Below are 11,223 nucleotides of genomic sequence, written 5' to 3'. Positions count from 1 at the left end.
GCAGGAATAAGACCAAAGTATGAGTCCTATCAACTTAATAGCAATTAAGCACTTGTCTTGAGCAGGCTGTTTTCAGCCCATTCACCATCACTTCTGTCAACAAAAATATTCTGTTACTTTGCTACAAAGTAAGAGAATATCTATAGTTTGAGGATGAACTAGTTAAGAAGTAAGCCCCAGACAAGGGTTTGATGATGACACTCCTCAAGTACGAAATCTAAAATCTATATTGCTTTCTCGCCAGTAGAATTTTACAGCAGGGTAAATAGGAAATTATATCTTGTGGTTGAGAGGGGAGAGGGAAAGTGAAATTGCTTCTCTCAGGTATGATATGTCCTGGAAAGCAAACTGGTGGTGGAATGGCTGGATTAAAGAAAACAGAACCTCTATTTTTGACTTTCATTTCTTTGCCAACTACTTTACTTTTAGCAAATTTCATAGTAGGGAATATAACATTCTTCACTCATTTGAAATAAAACAATTCAAGGAAAGCAAAAATCCAACCTTTGTTTATACCAGGTTTTTGGAACTTTTGTAGCGACTCTCAGTAGCAAAAAGAACATGCCAGGTGAATATATCTACTGGAGCACTGCGTGGACTAATTTGATAGAAAGCTATAGCCAGGGTCTCCTGGGGCTGAATCATGCTTACACAGTAACTTGTAAGTTATACCTTCCTGTCCCAAATGACTCTGTACACCTGAAACAAAATTATTTTCCCCCTCAAGTTACATCAAATAGAGCTCTGTGCTGCGTTAAAGTGAAAGGAGCCATAGATATATTATACATACCTGGAAGCCTTAGAAGTATCTCTTTCCTGATGTATTTCTCCAGGCTTTGTACATTACTTTGAAAGCAATTTTTTTTGGCAAACATGAAAGCTGTAGGTGTTATCTGAAGCACAGATTGTAGGCACAAGCAGTTGCCTGAGTGGTCCAGTAGCTTTTGTCTGATGTTATCCTTGATTATATCCTCCTCCAGTAACCACTGGATTTGAAGGTCCTCAGGGCAGAAATCACTTACTCTGCACATACAGACACAGAGAGATGATATAGTATTTACTAATGCTGGAGAAGCAGATAAAATGTGAAAAAGGAGGTCAAAGAAACTTGATTATTTAGCTCCTTGTAGCCTTGGTATTTATATATTTGGTTATTTCTATAAGAAATAAGAGTGATGCAGTCTCGGTAAGGAATATAATACCATATGAGAAATACTGTTCTTTTCACAGCTTAAACACAATGAACCTCTAGTCCTCTGGATATGAAAATGTACTTATTTGTAATAATTTAGTACTTATCCAGCTGCAGGGCTTCTATAACAACTGTAAAATGTATTTATTGTATTTTCCCTGGCTTATGAAGCTCCCAGCTTCTCCTTGCTAGTCCTTCTCGCAGTCCCCAAAACAGCTACGCCAGCACAATTTAAAAGGTGGTGAATTACAGAGTACAAGCCGTTTCCCTGCTGCAGGAGAAACAATCTATTTACTTTCTCATAAAATGTTAGTGTCATCCTATTAAAAAATACTTCCTCGGGAAAATATTTCACAAACTCCAAGAGCTATTATTTCTTTTTTTTTTTTCTTTCTTTTTTTTTGGTAAGAGTTTCTTGAAAACTTCTGAGAGAGCGAGCCTCTCAAGTTTGCTCAACAGACTAGGCTCCCTGATTTCCAGTAGGGTAGGCAGGAATACACATGCTGTGGATACTTTGAAATTGTCAGGCTAGCTCTGTTTCTCAAGCTAAATCTAGGCCTCAAGTTCAATTTAGATCTATATCTGGAACATTTTTCTTTCTTTCACATGCATTGGTTTGCAAGTGCAGTGCTACATAGGTGTCTCTTATTGGGACAAACAATCAGATCTGGGTGGGACTTTTTTTTCTTTTTTCAATATTTTATTAAGATAGTTCGTGACAAAGCCTGTGAAATCTTATCAGGAGCAGTACTTTTGTTGCTCCGTAGATTGGCCCTTCTCAAAGCTCTCTGTTTCTGGTGTGTCTATACATGTAAACCTGAACATCCAGGACATGGCTGCACTGATCTCACTCTAGAGCGGACTCGTGAGCAAACCTGACTCTTGGCAGAGCTAACACAGGTTCAAAGGCAGTGTGTCCTCTCCAGATGTTTTCAAGTGGAACAAAGAGGAAAGCATAAACATATTGCCCAAAGAACGCAGGATAAAAGGGTCACCTTGTAAACTGAGAGAGCAGGGTTTCCTTGTAGTACTCTTTAAAATGTCAGCAGTGAACTGCACTGTGTGGTCATGTAAATGGAATTTGGTTTTCTTTGCAATACACTTTGGTCTCCATCAGCAAGAGACCCTTTGTTTTTAACTTCAGCATCTGTGAAGGATCCTTCTGGAGAGCTACTTGTCATCTTTATAACTACAGAGTTCAGTTCCTTTGGGAAAGAAGGAATGGGGTCTGCAAGTTAAAGTCAGTGCCTCCACTGCATGTCTGTTAAACATTGCACTGCATCCAGCACTGGTAGGGCTAAAAAGCAAATCACCTATTTCTTTAAATTTTATCAAGATATGATACAGCACTGCAAGGTGCTGATTGAGGGTTCCCCTCTTCCCCTCCCTCAGATACTGAGCACCACAACCCTCCGAGAAACCTGTGCTGGAAGCCCATAACATAGGCAAAAGAAAAGGGTTGGGGAAGGATGGGTTTCACAGTTGCACCCTATGCAGCTGTGAAATTCCTCTGAAGAAAAAACAAAGATGTGTTTGAAGGGTCTATGCTTCCCCAGTTAGAGAGATCTGGTGACTATGACCAACAGTGACAGATGAAGCTGCATTCTGTGAAGAGAATGTGCCTTCTCTGGGGAGAAGATGGTTTCAAGACACCTTAAATAAGATCTAGGGAAATGCTTTGCATCCTCGTAGTTCCTGAGGCCCTGTGAGGGAAATGACCAGCTGTTGGAGAACTGAGTGTAGCAGTTAAGACAGCTATTTGGAGAAAATATGTAGTATTACTAAGGGCAATTTTGTGTGAGCACATAGGAATTGACTGTGTATTCATGTGAGGGTGTCTGGGTTAGAAGAAATGACTGTCACAGCTCTGGAGACAAAGAACACCCATCCCTGTAACAGTGAGATGAAAAGTTGGGAGTCCTAAAGTGGATACTTGCTTTGAAATTTGAAAAATTATCTATTTTAACCCCAACTGTAGCCTTACCAACTGTAAATCCAGACAACTGCTGTCTTCTGGAAATTAGACCATTCCTTCACTGCGTGGCAAAGCAGTTTGCTAACCTATGACAGTCAATACCATTGTCCACTCAAGACGATGCCACTTAAGAGTGTCATAAATTATTTCTATGGAAAGCTCTGCCCTGTCATGCTCGCATACGTTTGGAGAAACATGAGCAGTGCGGGCAGCCATGAAAGTGTCCTTCTCTTCTATGTGCACCTGAAACTTGAAAGTTTTCAGATCATCCTGGTCCTTTAGCAGAATAGCTTTCTATTCTCTTGCAGCATTACATTCTGTGTTACACTGGACATTATTCCAAAATAAAATTTGTAACCCCCTCTCTCTTGTGGATACTTCAGATAAAAAGTTTAGTATTAATGGTTTGAGATGAAAGCCCATAATCTGGTGGTTCAAAATAGCTTCTTCCAAATGCTTCATTTCTATGCTTCCTTTGAACATTAGTATTTTTTTAGTAACTATATGGAAAAAAAGGGATATGTTAGTTTCTAGATGCACATTAAATTAAAAAGAGCAAGAAAAAGAAATTAATACTAATTGTTTTCTCTCTTCTGGGTGAGCTACGTACAGTCAGCAGTATGCATGCTGGCTGGAGGGGCTTGGGATGGTACGTGGCTTGCTTCTCGCTTGCCTTTGTCCAGGTAGGCGATGCTGTGCCAGAAGAATCTTCTCTGCTGCCCTGGAGATGTGGCAGGAGGCGGCCCTCTGCATCGCAGTGCAGCTTTGCCCCTTCCTTGCCAGCTGCGGGCAGAAGCTGGGAAGCCCCAGGAGCTTGGACAGACTGCAGACAGCTTCTGGGCTGTTGAGGAGCCATGCACCAAGGAGAACAGCTGTGTGAGAAGTGAGCTGCATTTACACAGTGCAAACAGCTGCCTAAAATAAGCTTGAGTTAGCTTTTACTTTTTTCAGCTCATAAACACAAGTTGGTTCCTCAATTTACAAAGGTTTAGATACTATACTGCGATAGTGCATAAAAATATTTTGTTGCTTTATTGCTTAAAACATGCATTTAAATTCTCTTGATTGAAGAGCTGCAATTGTTTAAATAGCGTTTAGTCCACCACTGTTGCCAGATAGGTGATTGTACACTCAGCTACAGCCAACCAGCCTCCAAAGTTTCTTCTGTGTGAATGTTTGCGAAAGGGTTATTTAGATGGGTAAGTTTGGTACTGTTTCTTTTTAATAATGAGGAAACCATATCATGAAGCAGTTGGGAGTTACCACTTTGAAGTTTTACTGATGCCACATGCACATCAGGCGTGAGCAGGATGATGTGTATTAGCCACTTTCTGAGTCAAACTGCATCTTTTCAGTTAGTCCTTTGGGGCAGTATGTGAATGCATTGCATCTAATCCCAGCACTATTTTTTCCCTCTTTCATAACTACTATGTTGCGATTTGGTTTTGGTTTTAGTTGTTTTTCTTCTTTTTAAAAATTTTAAAAAGTGCTCTGTCCATGCTTGGTGTAACCCTGGCTTTGCCCTGAGGAGCTCAAGGGACATCTGAAACATTTAGGACATATCTAGACTGAAAGACGAGCTATGACAAAGCATGTGTAAGCTGGCAGAGACCAAATGGATATGATGCTGCCTGGTGATCCCCGGCCCTCAGTGAGGCTGGTGCCGTGTGGGCAGTCAGGCAGTCATGGGATTCAACCTGAATCCAGGCAGCGCAGGTCTGCGGGGCCACGTAAGAGCACGGACGGCTTGGCAATCTCCAGTCTGCCTGCAGCTGTCAAAGAACCAAATGAAAACATGGCTTTTAAGCAAATGGGAACAAAAGCATGTGAGCGTTGCTTTTGGCAGCAATGGCTAGAGATCACAATAGCGGTGAAGGAGTATTCCAGTGCTGGCTGTAGTTGTTCATCCCTCCTATTAGCCTTAGAATAAAATCATTTGCAAAAACAGTTTTCAATGTAGGAACTGTAATGCAATCAAAATAGAAATTTAGACATCTGAAACCACTTCGGTGGTTTATAGTGCTTAATGTACAGGACAGCAATCAGTCCAACCAAAAGACAGGCTGCTGTTAATCCAAAGACTGAGCCAACTAAAATGCAACTTGGGAGCTGTAAATAATTAATAGATAAATTAATAAAGACTATTCTGATGATACTGTAATTACCTGCAGATTGAACTAAATCTACCCATCAGGGTAGATGACTGGCTGGTTATTTTTCTTGTCTGAGTATTGCAAACACAGTAGGAAGTTAAAATACAGATACTTATTTAGACTATGAATAGCATATGTGATTTATTAAGTTCTTGATAATTTTATAATAGTGAACACAAATAAGTGAACATTTAAAGCACTTAATTTTCCTCTTTTCTTGCTAAAAAAGAAAATGCACAGAAAGAGGGTATTTAGACTAAGAATTACAAAACTATTGTAGTTGAAAATGAGCTGTGGCTTTACGTGCAGTAAGCAGCATAACACTGAACACAGACAATTAAACTAGATCTGATCAAAAAAATCTGAATCAAAACCTTAAGGTATGCTATGATGACAACACCCTATTCCTTTATCTCAGTTCTCATGTTTAACATCATGATTTTTAGCAGTTTGCTTGGCTATTTATTGGTGATCGTGCTTCCCTGGGAGTTTCAGAGACTGAATGAACTAGCATCCCTAAGCTGGCTCTGATATATGCAATTTTTTACCTTTAGAATTCCTGGGGAAAAAAGCTAATATAAAACAACTTACCAACTACCTACAAAGAAGCTGTTCCTTGAGCAGCATCAGGAGTGACAATGAGTTGGCATCTGTATAATTCCCTTTCCTCTAGCTGTATTTTTGGCAGCGAAAACCAGCACAATAATGTAAGAAATGCATTCTTGTAAAAGAAAAAAAAAAGCACCCTTTTGAAACATGGCAGCTGTTGTTTGGCTTTTGAGGGATCATTCAGTTTTCAACATCCTGTTTTATTATGCCAGCACTCTGCTTCTTCATCAGCTTTTAAAAGTGCTCGGTAATCCTTGTCTTAGACTCCCTCTAGTGAAGAAACGGTATGTAACTGTATGTGCTTATTTCGTGAAAAATTATTCTGTGTTATAACAGATGTTGCATCACTTCTCCATAGTACTAAATGCACTGGCAAGGTCTGCACAGCCCATAGAACAGGCGTGGGCTCAGGAACTTCACTCATTGCCACTGAAGTACCTAGTGTCTTTCTGTGACTGTGTAAATTTCCATACATACAGGTTTGCATAGGACTCTACTCCATGGCTGAATAACTCATCCTCTGCTCCTAGGCGGGTTCTGAATTTGTGCAGCGAGGTAGCTTGGTATGATGCATGGTGGAGGTGGACGGCTGCCTGCACCCCCATCCTACTTCCTCCACTGTCGCTGGTGATAGCACAAAAATTGAAGTCCTCTTCTCAGTGTAGTGTTTACAGCAATAAGCTAGGGGGAGAGGGTGTGAAATGAGATATTAGAGGGGAAACTCTGTGTATTGTATGCACCATCACCTTCTATAACACAGAAATGGCTCTATGGGCATTTTCTAAGAAGATACCAGCTGTGAGCCATGAAATGCATGTTTGAGTAAATACAAATTGTTTGCAACAGAGACTGAGCAACGGTCGCTGCGCAGTTATTCAAACAGCTGCTTGAATTGATGGAAAAGGTGCAACGAATGGAGAGGTCAACTTCATAGTGCTGCTCTATCCCTGCATTTGTCAGTGAAAAATATACCAGGTTTAGAAACTTGGGTATCTCAGAAAAAAATTATTTCCCCTCGTTGATACTGGACTTTACCACACTAGCAAGTATGCAGGCTGTTATTTAGCATAGTATCAGATAGTATAATTATCAAAAGTGTTACTATTGGATACAAAGTGATTCTGGCAAGTATAGCTTTTAAGGTGTTCGAAAATATTAGGGTGACTGCAGATGGTTTTGATATTTGCTATCTGTGGATGCGTAAATTATAGGACTCAAGCTAGTTCCCGATTTCTCATTATGTGAAAAAAACCAAAAAGGTTCATTTTTAGAAACGTAACTAAACTACAGTGAGTGTTGCTATGTTTTCAGATGGGACTCTCGTTTCACTACCTTAGTGCAACTACATCTTAACTTCAGTAAGTAACAGATGTTTGAGGATGTAAACAAGAAAGTATTTCTGGGGCCAACCTTAGGGTTGGCTCCTGGCATTTTCTACCTACTTCTGCATAGATTACAAAATTTCAATCCATAGCTCAGAGCCTCACTTCTTTGCAAAATACCACCATACATCAAATTTTTCTTAATCAAGATATATTTACAAAATTGAAAAGTCTAATGTGGCTGGATATGGCATCGTGTCCTGTGGACTCCCCAAAAGATGCATTACTACAGCCATTCTGACATCCTGAAATGGCTGACACCTGGCTTTGAAGGCAAAATCTGTAAGCAAAGAGAAAGAAACCCATAGAAAAATCTGTTACTAAAACCTGTGGGTGCTTCACCTTCTATGGGCTTTCTGTTTTGAAGTGAACAAGCCAGGGAAGCACGTGATGTTGTCAAGAGTTTGTAATGCTGTTGCAGTAGCATTTTAATTAGTTGGTTTTGTATTTTTACTAATATAGAAAATTGAACATTCAAGTACCTAATTAGTGAACAGCTATTGCAGCGAGGCATTTGGTGCCAAGGAAGAACACAAGATACTTATATCTTTTTATAAATTCATTTTCACATCTTTCCAGAAAGCAAAAAGTGGAGGGCAAACACGAAGGGCCTCTAAGCAGAAATACAAGTTGCGCATATAGACAAGATCTAAACCCACCTCTTTCCCATTTGCTTAAAATAAAACACTAGACGTCTGTGGCTGCACTGAGTTTCAGTTTAATCCAGTTAAAAACTAATCTATACAAAGTATAGAGTGGGGCTGCTTTTTTTTCTTTTTTCCCCCTACATATATTGCACTGGAGGGTATGAACATTTACCAAATCTTACCCCTTCATCCTCCTACCAAAATCCTAGCCAAGTACAAAACCAAATCTCTGCATCTTTGTCTTGAAACTGGTGTCTGTATGAAGTTACATTCAGTTTTCTTGTAATCACCTCCTAAATGAAAAGCAGAGTACAGGTGAAAGCACTGGTGCCCACAATATTCCAGACTCTTATTTATCTGTGATTATAGCTTTCTACTTCCTCACTTAGCTGTAAGCTGTTTTTTCAACTTTAAAAAGCTCCTGAGAAATCAGTACCAGGGCAGAAATATGCTTTTAGTAGCTAATACTTTTAGTCTCTTTTATGGAAGAGAGAACCCAATTACAAGAAGACATCAGCATCAAAAACAACAAACAAATTAAAAAGCAACAAATCTGCTAAACATTTCATGTGTAAGCATGACTTCAGCACATTGCGTAAACTCACAGTTCCTCCGTGAGATAATTCTTATTTAAACCACACTTCAGAATTGATCCACAAAAATAGTTTGGTGACTTTTTATTATACTCGGAAGGAGACCTCCTTTAGCCTGGGCCTGAAGAACAATACCCTTCCACTACAGGGGAGGATGAGATGGACAGTATTGGGTGAACATTGTCTGTCGATAGAGCAGACCTGACAGACCATCTTTTGAAAGAACATTCACTCGGTCCTTGCTATCTTTGTGGACATGTGATACAGATACCCATGCATATGAGGTTTTTGAATTGGGTGGACGAGCACGAAGCTCTAATTTGGGCTCTCATCTGAAAAACATGTAGGCAACACACTTAAGACATGTTCAGTAGGAGTTTGATAACTTTAAGTGTTATTGAAGACTGAGGCTCTGACTTCCACATAATTTAGCACAAATAATTGTCAGTTCAACTAAACCTTGATTATTGTTAGAGATAAACCCAATCACCAATTCTAAGGTTTAAAAAACTACCTGTTTCCATTCCTAAAAAATGAACAGAAAATCTGTAGATATTGCTGAACTGCAAGCCTCCTAATTAAATTAACACTGACAAGAACAACATTTAGGTCGCAATTGAAGGAAAGAGGTGCACCCTTTTACACTGAACGCACCTCAGTGGCTAGTTGAAATGCAAAATGAGGAGCTTTTGCTAATACTAACTTATGATGAAACAACAAGTGAAAACTCTGCCTTCTCACAAGCGGTGGCTTCAGAGTCACCACTGATGCTCACTACACCATGGCAAGCAGAAGCCGAGTGCAGCACCTAAGTTAAAACAGTTCTTTACAGAACTCAGGATGTTTCAAAGTAAATGGGATAAGGGGGATATAATGCCCATCTCCAACAGCAGGGAGAGTCAGGATCTTACAATCAAAATGTAAGAGGTTGCACTGAAACCGAAGCCTGAGCATTGTGTTACAAAACATGTCATTATGTATAATGACATTTGTTAGGAGGCAGATGTAGCCTCAAGGAATGATTTGTATGGCAGAAATGCTTTCACACCACAGGTTTCAGTCCTTGATTCTGTACAAACTTCTGTGGCTGTATCATTTGTCCTCTGTAAACTTTCATGTGGGACAGGGAGAATAGAAAAAAATTTCCCCTCACCTTTTCCATGACATTTGAATAATTCCCTCTTTGTTTCCCTCCTTGCTGTTACCCATTATCAGGCTACAACCCCAAAGCCAGGGCTGTGTACTAAGAAACTCCGTTAGTCTGGATGTAGCTGCAACTATGTCCGAGCCTCTTGGCAAACAGAAAAAGTTGTTGAAAGCGATTTTAGTCTCCTGACAAAGACATAATCAAACTGATGTTAGAATTGCATGGAAATGACAAACAGTGAAGAGACTGGTTTTGGAAACTAAATTAAAATGTTAATCACTTGCATAGAGAACAACCAAAAAAAGGTAAAAGAAGTCCAATTGTTTGAGTGGTATAAATGAAGCAAATGTGACATGACAACTAACAAGATGAAACAGATAAGGAAACCTAATCTGTTCCAGCAGTAAGTTCTGTTACATTGTGTGGAGACCGAGAATATGCTCAGGCCTTAAAGAAGGCCTGTTTAAGGCCATGTTTAAGAAGCCTTAAACATGGAAGGAATATGCCTAGCTTCTATCAAAGTTTTTCACAGTGAGAAACTTCCCAAATGTCAGTACAAAATGTAAGTAATTGCCTCCTGTCTTTTTCGAGTTTGCCTAAAATATTCAAGTCTTATTCTGAAAGGAACATCTTTCCATAACAGAGGCTTGCCTCTGTTTCTTTGCTCAAAACCCAGATGATCTCCTTTAATGATACTGCAGCAGTTAGCCACAGAACAGGAAGGAAATGCAAAGGATGCTTGCGGAAGTGTGTGTGTACCAGTTCAAAGCCAGCATTATACAATCAGAACAATCCATGTTTTAAAAAAACAACAAAAACCCAAGCAAACAAAAAAATCCAAACAGGGTTTACACTTTAGGATACTTCCAGTCTGAAATGAATGACAAGCAAGGACAATCACACAACTTCTCAACATTATAGTAAAACCCACAGGAAAATCAACTTATTCTTGTAAAATCATGGCTTAGAATATTAGGGACCTGTCCTGGTTCAACACCAAAATAATACAATCAAGTAGCACCCCTGTTTTAGGATGCTTCATAAACCTACACCAACTGTTGAAAGACTAAGAGTGAATAGTGAGACTCTTAACAAGTCAAAGATTCATGTGTGAGATAGAGCTTTCTGAAGCACATGGTGCATTTTGAAAAATCTGGTATTATCAGAGGAGGTAGGATAATCTGTACAGAAAAAGACAATGAGTCTTGTTCTGTTTTGCACAATATTTCCATCAACATAAAAAACTCACTTAATAACATGCAAAAATTTGAGATTAGCTGGCATCTGATGAAAGAAACGGGGACAAAAGCATTGTCCCAAGAGCCAGTTGAGTATTCAATGGCTACACAGAATTAATCTCAACAAGGAGGACGGTTCAGATCAATACACCAGAAGCACAGCCTTTTGAAGGCTTACAGTAAAATTCTTAGGCTTCGGTAAACATGAAAAATATTCACTGTTCCACATCATAATTCTTTGCTGTGTTTAGATTTTAGAAAGTGCAAATTTTCTGTGATTAAGGATT

This window comes from Cariama cristata, unplaced genomic scaffold (assembly GCF_000690535.1).
Source record: "Cariama cristata isolate BGI_N322 unplaced genomic scaffold, ASM69053v1 scaffold17742, whole genome shotgun sequence".
Classification (NCBI taxonomy): domain Eukaryota; kingdom Metazoa; phylum Chordata; class Aves; order Cariamiformes; family Cariamidae; genus Cariama; species Cariama cristata.
Note: the sequence above shows the minus strand (reverse complement) of the source record.